This window comes from Strix aluco, chromosome 2 (genome assembly GCF_031877795.1).
Source record: "Strix aluco isolate bStrAlu1 chromosome 2, bStrAlu1.hap1, whole genome shotgun sequence".
Lineage (NCBI taxonomy): Eukaryota > Metazoa > Chordata > Aves > Strigiformes > Strigidae > Strix > Strix aluco.
In genome coordinates, this window is record NC_133932.1 from 97,431,705 (window position 1) to 97,444,542 (window position 12,838).

A 12,838-nucleotide genomic window follows, 5' to 3' on the forward strand; every position below is an offset into this window, starting at 1 on the left:
GTTCTCCAGGCCCTTCACCAGCTTCGTTGCCCTCCTCTGCACTTGCTCCAGCACCTCGATATCTCTCTCATATTGAGGTGCCCAAAACTGGACACAATACTCAAGGTGTGGCCTCACCAGTGCAGAGTACAGGGGGACTATCACCTCCTTACTTCTGCTGGTCACACTGTTCCTAATACAAGCCAGGATGCCATTGGCCTTCTTGGCCACCTGGGCACACTGCCGGCTCATGTTCAGTTGCTTGTCAATTAGAACCCCCAGATCCTTCTCTTCCACACAGCTCTCCAGCCACACCTCCCCAAGCCTGTAGCGATGCAAGGGGTTGTTGTGGCCCAAGTGCAGGACCTGGCACTTGGCCTTGTTGAAGCTCATCCCGTTAACGTTGGCCCACCGATCCAATCTATCCAAGTCTCTCTGTAGAGCCTCCCTATCTTCATGCAGATCGACACTCCCGCTTAACGTGGTGTCATCTGCGAACTTACTGATGATACACTCTATGTCCTTATCAAGATCATCAATAAAGATGTTGAACAGAAATGGTGCCAACACTGAGCCCTGAGGAACACCACTTGTGACCGGCCGCCAGCTGGATTTAGCTCCATTGACCACCACTCTCTGGGACCGTCCATCCATCCAGTGCTTGACCCAGCAGACTGTTTGCTCATCCAGGCCATAAGCAGCCAGTTTTTCTATGAGAATCCTATGGGGAACTGTGTCGAATGCTGTTCGAAAATCCAGGAAGATAATAGCGAAAGCTTTTCCCTCGTCCAATAGTCGGGTCATCTTGTCATAGAAGGAGATCATGTTTGTCAGGCAGGACCTGCCTTTCATAAACCCATGCTGTCTAGGCCTGATACACTGGTTGTCCATTATATGACTTTCAATGGCACTCGAGATGACCTGCTCCATGACCTTCCCTGGCACCGAGGTCAGCTGACAGGTCTCTAGTTTCCTGGATCCTCTTTTCTGCCTTTCTTATACATGAGTGTCACATTTGCCACCCTCCAGTCCAATGGGACCTCCCCAGTTAGCCATGACCTCAGGTAAATCATGGAAAGCGGCTTGGCGAGCACATCTGCCAACTCTTTCAGCACGCTTGGGTGTAACCCATCCGGTCCCACAGACAGTGTGCATCCAAGTGGTGTAGCAGGTCTCTGACCACCTCCTCTTTAATTGTGCTGACTTTATTCTGCTTCCCCTCCCCATCTCCCACCTCATGAGGCTGGGTGTCCAGGGAACAGCCAGTTCCACTGCTAAAGACTGAGGAAAAGGAGGCGTTGAGCACCTCAGCCTTTTCCTCATCCTTTGTTACTATGTTTCCCTCTGCATCCAATAAAGGAGGGAGATTTTCCCTAATCCTCCTTTTGCTGTTAATGAATTTATAGAAACATTTTTTATTATCCTTAACAGTTGTAGCCAAGTTGAGCTCTAGCTGCGCTTTGGCTCTCCTAATGTTCTCCCTGCATAACTTCACAACATGTTTATATTCTTCATGAGAGACCTGGCCCCTCTTCCAAAGGTCATAGATTCTCCTTTTGTTCTTGTGATCCAGCCAAAGGTCCCTGTTTAGCCAGGCTGGTCTCCTTCCCTGCCTGCTTGTTTTTCGGCACGTGGGAACAGCCTGTTCCTGTGCCTTTAAGGCTTCTCTCTTGAAGTATGTCCAGCCTTCCCGGACTCCCATATTCTTCAGGGCAGCCTCCCAAGGGATTTTGTTAATCAGTCTTTTGAATAGGTCAAAGTTAGCCCTCTGAGAGTCTAAGGCGGCAGTTTTACTAACCCCTCTGTTTGAGTCCTTGTTCCCAAGCATGTTCTCCATTCACAGAATGAAGGTAGGAGAAAATCCTCTTCTACCCTATCAATCTTTTTACCAAAAAGGTGCTGCTAGATGTAATGTTTTTCCTACTAACAAGAACTTCTTTCCATCTTCCATCTTTGGCTGTTTCATGTTAGCCTGAGCACAAAGTTTACAACTGTCACAGCTGTGCTAGGAATTGATAAAATGATGCAGATTACCAATGTATGTATGTATGTAAAAAGTGTTTGTATATGTATAAAATTTTCCTAATTCCTACATTTATTAATAAATGTTGTCCACTATAGTTTAAGGATGACTATCATTCAAATATTCATCTAATGTTATTCTTTTCTCCTTGTTTTCATAATCATAGTCACTGTTTTATTTGCATCTATAGCACTTTCTTTTTTGTAAAAATCTGTTTGATCACATTTATGAGGAAAAATGCCTCTTTGACTAAACAGAAATTGTAATCAACAAATTAATAGCTTGTACAAAGCTTCCATTGAACAGATTTTTCTCATATTATTATCCAGTAGATGAATTGTTTGGGGATTGGTTCTTACTTTTAAATTAAATGGGTATTTGAGAAGACTGTTTTTTTTGGGGGGAAAAAAAAAAAAGCCAAATAAGAAAAATATAGAAATATGTGCTTGATTTTTCACAAAAGCAGAAATAAACCAATTTTCATCAAATTTTGGTTTTACTTAAAAAAAAAAAACCAAACAAACAAGCAAAAAAAACCAACCAACCAAACAAACAAAACCCAAACAAAAACAAAAACCCAAACCCAGAAAATTCTACTACGGCAAGGAAAAAAAAATGGGGAAATATTTCCCAGTCATTTTCATTATAGAGCCTTGTATTGTTATAAGAAATGTCCTTCCTGACGTCTAATTATCTATTACTCAATCAAGTAAAATGACAAACTCAAGCAACTTTCATTGTAGTAAACAAAAATTTCAATCAATAGTAAACTCAGGGTGGTAATTACAGCACAAACACCACAAATAGACCTATGAAACCTTGTAATACACACTGTAAAAATACGTGTGTACTGTTAGAGTTTCACTCTTCTACACATTTTAAATTCTTTATACATATTAATTAATCTTTACTGACACTTATCTTCCTTTTTTTCTGAACTTCCAGTAATATTGTAAAACTTAGAATGTATTACAGTACAGTGACAGCAGATTGTCTCAGAAAGAAAGTTCTGCTGCTTAGACTACGACAAGTTATCTCAAGTTTTTCCTTTTGGATTCACTTGACATTTTTGTAATGGTATACTTATAGATATTGTCTGGGAATTTGCAGTGCAAACTATTATCCAAACAATCTATGTTTTAGTTTTCCTTTATTTCCATAATTCTTTCAATCATGAGATGTTTTGTTCTTTCACTGATAAATGTTTTCTATATAACATTTTTTTCATTTTTAATAGTGATCTTTTTCAATGTATTAAAATTTAAAAATTTTACCTTTCTGCTCTTTATAGAGTGCCAAAACTACTCTAGCGCTGGCCCTCTGTATACTGCTATGAATACAACCACAATCCTAGCTTTCCATTTGGTTATTTAATATGAGATTAAAATTACCATAGTTTTCTGGGACATAGTTCTGCCTTAGACAATCTATCCAGATTGTCTGCAATCTGCTTGACAAGGTGGGAGATCTTCATGAGGAAGCTGTAAAACTGAAGTTCATCGTGTCTTCAATAAAGAAATCATCTCTCTACAATAATAGTTTTACAATTCTTTTATACCACAGTCACTATGTTGCTTAGACCCAGTAAATCAAATTTAGAAGTCACTCCCTCCAAACAACCTGTAGTTCTCAAATGTATTTGCCTGATCTAGCCTCTGATGTATCAAAAATTATAAAAAGCTGCACTGACTTTTTCTGTATAAGCAATAGTTTGCTAGAGGATTGTGTGGTCTCCACTAAAGCATACCAAGTACACTCCTGAACACTGTAACTCTATTGTTTATACACACATATCACTAAGTGTTTTAAATTGCTTTAATTATTTCCTAGCATTTTTTTTTTTTCTCACCAGCAATCTTCCAAACTATTCACATTAAATGCTTGAGAGTTAGCATGGGTCATGGGCCATTCCCAGTAGACAAATTATGGGAGTCCATACTTTCTCTGGAGTGTATATGAATTTAATAGAATGGATATCAGCTCTTCAGAGTCAGCTGATGTGACTCAGAGAATGGCCCCTGGTGCTTTTAATATATTGGTTTAATTTATCTCAAAAGTCCCTCCAAACACATTTTTTTTTTAATTCTTTGCGATGTAGTTTTCAACTTATAAAGAATTATGCATAAACCTTCTCTACAAAACTGCAGGATTTAATTTATTGGGAAAACTATGGTTTTAGTAAGGATTAGTGCACAAACATTTGTCCAGTCATTGTTTTCATCCTTTATAAATGGTATGTTTACTACTTTCCAGGTGACAAGAGGGTCTGGTAATACCCACAAGACAACGATGTTCCTAATATACCTTGGCAGGTTAACCATTCTGTGAGACAAGTGTTAAAAGCTAGTATGTGATTATGTATCAAATTCATGGATTACAGGAAACCCTTGAAGGAAGATGACTGTGACCTCAGGAGAAAAGAAGTGCATAAGAATAAACCCGTCCTCTGACTAGCATCTACTTCAGAGAAGGCAAGCCTGTGGACAGGTCTTGTTTTGGGATTGGATCCTAGCTGAAAGAGCAGTCCCAAAATAAGATACACTTTATCTCATCAACTTTTCAGCTGAATTAAATAGGAAAAGGTGCTTGGAACTGAACTAAAATGCAGGCAGTCAGGTATAGTCTATTTTTCTCCTTCCTGTATATTTACCTTTGAATGTAAACACCTCATTAAGATTTTAAAAGTAGTAAATGTTAACATGTCTTCATGCATGTTATGGTGTTGGTCTAATGTTAATAGTTTCAAAGTTTATGATCCTAAGCAGGAGTATTGCCCAGTTTTGTAGGGTCCAGAATCCCCAGTCAAAATTCATGATAGTAGAGGTTGGGAAGTGCTATAATGCTAAACTTACAGATCTTATCTCAGAAGAACAAACCGTTATTCTGGAGAAGACATGTACAACAAGCAACCAGAAGAAGACAAAGAGAGGAGTGACTGAGAACCCAACAGTATTTTCTGAACTGTAGTGTTTCTGCTGTCTGTTTCTCTATGGAAAAGAGTCAGAGTAGGGTAGAAGCTCTCTAAATTTACACTTCTAGTGATTTTACAGTACAAATGATGAAATTTGTATTTCATTCATTCAAAAGTATTTTGGAAGCAAGAGTTCACTCTATTGTCAAACATTTCACTACCTTCCATATACATGACATCTACACCAGTTATTAATAAACTAATTGTATTATAATTCAGAATTATTTTGTCATTTTTATTATTAATATTATTATTTTGACTTGGGAAACTCTATTCTTTAAAGGAGTTTAAATTCTGTAAATCTAGGCTTGTTGTTTCTCTCTCTTTGCTGCTCTCTGGATGGCTAGGCCCAAATTCTTACAGGCATTTGTATGGATGATCTTTGGATATACTATTCTAATTAAACACTTGGCATTAGTACCTATGTGGTTCTGCTACACAAATGGGAGGGACACTAAATGTGACAAGGAGCTGAGCAGAAAAAGGAACAATAGGGTGCAGTAGATAAGTGGGACCATGGACACTGAAAACTGCACAAACTCATGCAAATCATCTACAGGAGTTTCTCACTTACTGGCTCCAATGACTTGGCGAGCGTGAAATGCCCTGGGAAGCTCCTCTCACCCTCACTGTCCTGGGAACCTGTCCATAAATTTGCTTGGCTCCTCAACTGTCATGCATTTGAGCCTAATTTTCTTTCTTAAAACCCAGCACCCCTCTACCATTGTGCTTTGTAAACTCATTATTTCTCTACATTCAGCTAGTTCATTGTGTCTGGTTCCACATTTCACTATCTCACATTTTCAATCAATTCCTCTCTATTTGCAAGTAGGTCAAGGATAATTTCTCCTCTAGTTGGTACATGGTTGGCTGTCTTTGGTTTCTAAGAGATAATCCCTCTATAAATGGTGTCTTGTGATTCTGAGTACCTTGATATTTGGTCCAGGAAATTTTCATTCCTGCAGGTCTCTAGTCATATACCATCTGTCATTTCTTCTTTGTTTTTAATTCCTTGCAACTTTACCTAAAAACATTTGTTAATAAGGATTTGTTTAGTTCTCTGATATGTAGGTCTGCTGTTTTCAAATGGCTTAAAGGAACAAGGCATCCATTTTTTGTTGGTTTTGTTTTGTTTTTCTTTTTTTTCCTTTTTCTTTTAGTATGGGGCAAATTGCATCTAGCCAACAATGTTGGACTATTTAAAATCCTAATAAGAATTCTGCCTCCAGTTAACTTTTCCTATATATACACAATTGTCTTATATTGGAATTCTAGTTATGGTAATCATCAGACATACATCCAACAAAACACATTATATTATTGTAATACCATCATTTAATATTATGTCTGTGTCTTCCTGTTGTCTTCTCTGCTCTGTTTTTGCAATTATCAAAGTATATATTTCACTACATATTTTTTTTCCAGATTTTTTTTCCACCTTCTACTTTATATAGACACTTACACAGATTCAGTGTCTTATTAGCAACAATTTGGTATTTCAGTATGTACCAGATGGAGTTAAAAGAAATCTAATTTTCCCTCTTCTAACTGCTAACACTAGTTTAACACTTTCTAAAAAATATACCAATTCTGAACTTAGGTTAACTAGTCATATGTCAAAATATGGTAGGTCTCAGCTCAGACTACTGAACATGCAACACTTGCAGCTGTTAGCATTAATAATACAGAACACTGAGACAATTGTAATATCTATTACACTCCTCAGAATTATAGAGATGATGATAAGCAAATCTTTGACACAATTATTGTATCACTCTATAGTTTGCGAATACTAATAAGAGGTACTTTGACACAGGGCATCATGTCTGAACTGAAAAGCCATTACTGAAATTATAATATAAATAAAATGTGAAGTGAAAGGCTAATAACGAGTGGCCCAGATGTTACACTCTGAAAGCATAGAATATTTATGGACTGTTCCAGTCAGGTGCAATGGATGCTCTGGACACATGGAACATTTGAGAAATACAACATTGGAATATACTGAACTATACAGTATGATACAGATGTTTTCCAGGGAATCCTAGTTACTGCATTCCTTACTAAGCAGTGGAAACAAAATTGGAGTTTTAGTGATGCGGAAAAGGGGACTTGATGGAAATTCTACTACTGGTTAAACAGTATGCATCTTTTTACTGATGAATGAAAAAGGACTATTTTAATCAGATTCAAAAATTGAGAAAGAAAGTGTCCTAGTTTTGTCTGGGATAGACTTAACTTTTCTTTTAGTAGCTAGAATAGTGCTGTGCTTTGGATTCAGTATGGGATTTGGTATGAGGAGAATGCTGATAATACACTGGTGTTTTCAGTTGTTGCTAAGACATCAAGGTCTTTCCAACTCCCCATGTCCTGTCTGTGCACAGGTGTACAAGAAGTTGGGAGAGGGCACAGCCAGAGCACCGGACCCAAATTAGCCAATGAAATATTCCATATCATGTAGCATCATGCTCAGTATATAAAGGAGGGTTGACTGGGAAGGAGGGAGTTCTCTCGCTTTTAGGATTGCAACTGCAGGATCTTAGTATTTTGGGATCGCTAGCTGGGAACAGACTGGGTATCAGTCAGCAGGTGGTGAGCAATCGCATTGTGCATTACCTCTTTGTACTTTCTATTATTGTTTTATTTTATTTCAATTATTAAACTGCTTTTATCTCAACCTATGCATCTCCCTTTACGCCTCCAATTTACTCCCTCATGCCCTGGGTGGGGGAGGGTGAACAAGCACCTGTGTGCTGTTTGGTGGCCGGGTTTAAACCACAACAGACAGGACAAATATAATTCAGAGACATAGCTAAGGACTTTCACAGGCCGTCTTTCTAGACCTATTAACTGACTTGTAGGCATAATCAGCAAATTTCCTACATGGTAAATAGGTATTAACTCTTAAATATATCGTTTAGTTTAAGATTTTTTTTGCTTGTGGTTTATACCAAACAGTATGTGTGTTATCTGGGAAGTTGACTAGTCACTGTTTAACTCTGTGAAGCAGACAGTATATCTGTGTGTTTATTACAAATGTTAGGCTATAAGAAGTGACCAGTGCAGGTGTAAGAGGACTGAAATTTTGTATCTTGGTCTAGATGGAAAGCATTCATTTAATCAGTAAAAATGATGACCAAAGACTTAGACTTAAACTTAGGTACTTCAGAGAGATCATGAAGAAATGAGAGGGACAAGTAACTTTGATCTTTATCAGTGCTTCATTATTTTGCCTCAAATCTTGGAATTCATTAAACTAAACCAAATGTTATTGGCCACTTTTAAGTTTTAGGAAGATGAAGAGAGTCCAGAAGGAGGGTTATGAACCCAGCCTGGAAAAATGTGCTATTTGGTTCCCATATTAGACAGTATATGCTATTATCAAGCTATATTTTTCTTTAGAAGGTGGAGAATAATACTTCATGCCATAAGGTAATGCCACCAGCTGATGATCTCCTGATAGGCAAAAGAAACCTGTATGTACTAGGTAGTTAAAAATGAGATTTACCTATCACTCAGAGCAATGTTCCCTCAGAGCAATAGTGTAGGCTTGGCTAAATGAGCTTAAATATGTCTAGATGTCTAGTTTTAATTGATATGGAAAATTGCTAAGTAACAGATGTGTTAAGACCTGGACAGGAGCTTGTTTCCTAATCTCAGGTCCACTAATACAAAGCAAGGTGTTCAGGGTAAAGGTAAACAACACCAAAAAAAAAGAGCAACACCCATTAAAATCTACATAATGCTTCAAAATTGACTTTCTTAGGTGTTTGTAGACATTTTAACCTTGATAAATGTAATTTAGGTACTAATTTTAGCCAGTTTCATCAGATAAATCAATAGTGTTGATAAATCAATATTGTGAACTTCAGTTCTCCTTCCTCCAATGGCTATTTTATCTGAATATTTTAGATAAGTACATGTGATTCTGATATAAGGGAATCAGTTATGAATATACTTGTCATATATATTTGAGTGCTGCTTCAAGCCTTACTGTCACACATAGGAAAGGATGAAGCTCCAAACTGTAGGCGTTTGGCTGTTACATGTTTGTATGTAGGTGTCAAAACGCCCATTACAGTTGATGGAAAAAGGGGGCTTTATTAAATTATTCACACATTTATGTTTCATGCCATTTTACTTCTCTAATAGTGTTCAGGACATCAGCATGGACCTGACAAATGTGACATAAGAACTACAGGATACTTGAAGACTTCTGGACCAGCAGATGGAGGTCAATGGGGTTGCTTACATTGTGGAAAATGGCATTAGATGTGTGTGCTTCAGCAGTTGATTCCTGTCCCTAGTGATTAAAGTCAGTGGAGTCTAGACAGTTACTTCAGTTAATCAACACTAGATCACCACATGCATCTTGCATGTATATAGCTTCTTTATGAAGACGTAAATACAAGCAAACTGAATCCCATTCCTATTATCTTGTCATTTGGTCCTCAAATTGAGGAGAGAATGACAGCAGTCATCTGGTCCAACCTCCCTGACCAAGCAGGGCCACCTACATCCAGTTGACCAGGACCATGTCCAGACGGCTTTTGAGTATCTCCAGGAAGGGATATTCCACAACGTACCTGGGCAACCCGTGCCAATGGTCAGTCACCTTCAGAGTAAAACAGTATTTCCTGATGTTCAAATGAAATCTCCGTTTTTTCAGGTCGCATCTATTGCCTCTTGTTCTGTCACTGGGCACCACTGTAAAGAACCTGGCTCTGTCCTCTTTACACCCTCCCTTCAGGTATTTCTATATATTAATAACTTCCCACACTGAGCCTTCTCTTCTCCAGGCTGAACAGTCCCACAGCCTTTCCTCATAGAAGAGATGCTCCAATCCCTTCATCATCTTTGTGGCCGTCTGCTGGACTTTCCAGTATGTCCATCTTTCTCTTGTGCTGAGGAACCCAGAACTGGACACAGCACTCCAGGTGTGACCTCACCAGGGCTGAGTAGAGGGGAAGGATCACCTCTCTCAACCTGCTGGCAATACTTTGCCCAGTGCAGCCCAGAACACCATTAATGTCCTTTGCAGCAAGGGTTCATGGCTGGTTTCTGTTCAATTTGGTGTCCACCATCACCCTGAGGTCCTTTTCTCCCAAGATGCTTTCCAGCTTGGGGGCCCCCAGCCATATACTTGTCCTCCTCTGGTGCAGGGCTTTGCACTGCTCCTTGTTGATCTTCATGAGATTCCCATCAGCCTATTTCTCCAGACTGTTGGGACCCCTCTGAATGGTTGCATGATCCTCTGGCATATCAGTGACTCCTCCCAGTTTGATGTCATCAGTAAACTTGCCAAGGGTGAACTCTGCCCCGTCATCCAGATCATTAATGAAGATGCTAAACAGGATTGGACAGAGTATTGCTCCTGGGGTACACCACTAGTCATTGGCCTTCAACTAGACTTTGCACTACTGATCACCACCCTCTGGGTCTGTCCATTCAGCTAGTTTTCAAACCACCTCACTGTCTGCTCATCCAGCCCATACTTCATCAGCTTGTCTATGAGGATCTTATGAAGAGAGTGTCAAAGGCCTTACTGCACTCCATGTAGACAATACCTACTGCTGTCCCCTCATCTACCAAGACCAAGACAGTCATTGTAGCATAGAAGTTCATCAAGTTGGTCAAGTATGAGTTCCCCTTGGTGAATCCTTGTTGATTACTCATGATGATTGTCTTGTTGTTTATGTGCGTGGAAATGGTTTTTAGGTTTACCTGCTTCAACACCATCCTAGGGACTGAGGTGAGGCTGACCAGCCTGTAGGTCCCTGGGTTTTCCTTCTTGCCATTTTTGAAAATAGGACTAACATTTATTTTCTTCACGGTGACATCAGACAGCTCTCTTGGTACCTGTGGGTGTATCCCCTCAGGGACCATGGACTTATGTATGTCCAGTTTGCCTAAGTATTCCCTGACCCGATCCTCTTCTCCCAAGTGTGCGTCTTCTTTGCTCCAGATTACTCACCTGGTTTCTGGGACCTGGTATTCCTGAAGGCTGGTCTTACTAATAAAGACTGAGGCAAAGAAGGTATTCAGCACTTCTGCCTTTATCATGTCCTGTGTAACCAGTTCCCCTATCTCATTCAACAGTGGGCTCACTTGCAGAATCCTTACATATCTGTACCATCTCTGGTTTTGTAAAAGCACATTGAGACAGAATGTGAACTTCAGTGACCAAGAAAATTCATACTGAAACACACAAAAATAAGGTGGCAATTGCCAAAGGGAGGCAGATTTCTGAAGTGCCCTGTGTCAGCCAGCAAAATATAAAAGATAACTTCTAGTCTGTTAAAAAATCTTCAGAAAAAAAACCATGAACCATTATTTTAATTAAGAAGAATGGCCAAATGATATCATTGTGTCTGTGAGAAGTGTTAGATACAATGAGTTTGTGGTTAAAGATTAAATTTTTCTGGACACTCTAGTGGATTTGGTGGAGGAAGATGAGATGTCTGAAACAAACAATATCCTCCACCATTAGGGAGTTCTAGGGTGCTCTCAGAATCTGAAAACTAGCTGAGGTTTCTCCTGGAATTATACTCCAAAGGGAAGCTCTTACAGGTAATTCTCTAATAAAGACACAAACAACTCTATCTAAAGGCAGCTGTCTGTCATACAATAATATTTTGGAGTGAATGCTTAAACCCCAAGAGTCCCAATGGGATGTATCACAGTCATTAAAAGAACACTTGAGAGAAACTAATCTCAGATCTGGTCATTAGGTAACAGTCCTGAGAAGCAGACTGCAGTTTCCCAAAGTCATTGAGGAACCAAAGTCCCATGAAATTCAACAGAGAAAAAAAAAAAAAAAAAAAAAAAAAAAGAAACCCCAAAATTCTGAATGCCTTTGTTAATCTTGGTCTGAGGCAAAATTGGTTTAAACTACTGCTTTTATTCAAGCTGTGAAAGGTTTTGAAATGGAGACAGGTGCTAACCATTCATTTATAAGGTATCTTAATATGATGCCTTCTCAAACCCATTTCTTACAAATGTTTCATTATGCCTGAAACTCTAAAACATTATTTCAGCCCAAGAGAAGTAATGGCAATTTTCTAGCTGGGATGATGAGGGTGGGAGTTTAGACATGCACCTGAGAGGTGAAACATCTGTTTTACAGACTTTGATTAAGTATTTGCTAAATATAAGATAGAATATGTATTACAGAAAAGGTTAAATCCAAAAGGCATTGTAACGTTGTGTTTCAGATGCTTTTCTTTAAAGCAAAATGTATTACAGGCCTTATCAGGAAGGGATAAGAACTTAACCTCTACTACATCTTTAGATCTATTCAATAAAGTTTCCTAACTATCTAACTTTTAAAAATGGAGACAGAAATGTAGGATTTACCATCTTCGTTTAAACCACCATACTAATTTTTAAATTTACAGACTTTTTGGAATTATTAAAACTGTATTTTCCAGCAAATAAGCAGCTTGCCAAAATACAAAGATTTAGCTCTTTTTCATCCATTAAACACATATACATAGTGAAGTAACAGTACCAGTTTTCTTAATCCAAGAACACTACTGCCTGTCTGGTAAGGCTTGCAATTAAGATTTTATTTGACACAAGGTTGATGAATTTGAGGTCCATTTGGATGTCTTTTGAATTGCCAAATTGTTTGGCACAGATCATTCCAGAGTCAGCAGATGATATAATGCATTTTGACCATTATTAATCTGAGATAGACTTGAAACAGTGACCCAGAGGTAAAAATGCCTGTATGCCATTTCTAATCCCTTGAGTGAAATAGCTCCCGTAGGGTCCATACTTAGCAATAACTACAGTTATACTGAGCAGACAAACTGTAGAAGGTTTTTATTTGCTTCTCTCTTTTAAGTAGATTCGTTGCAGCC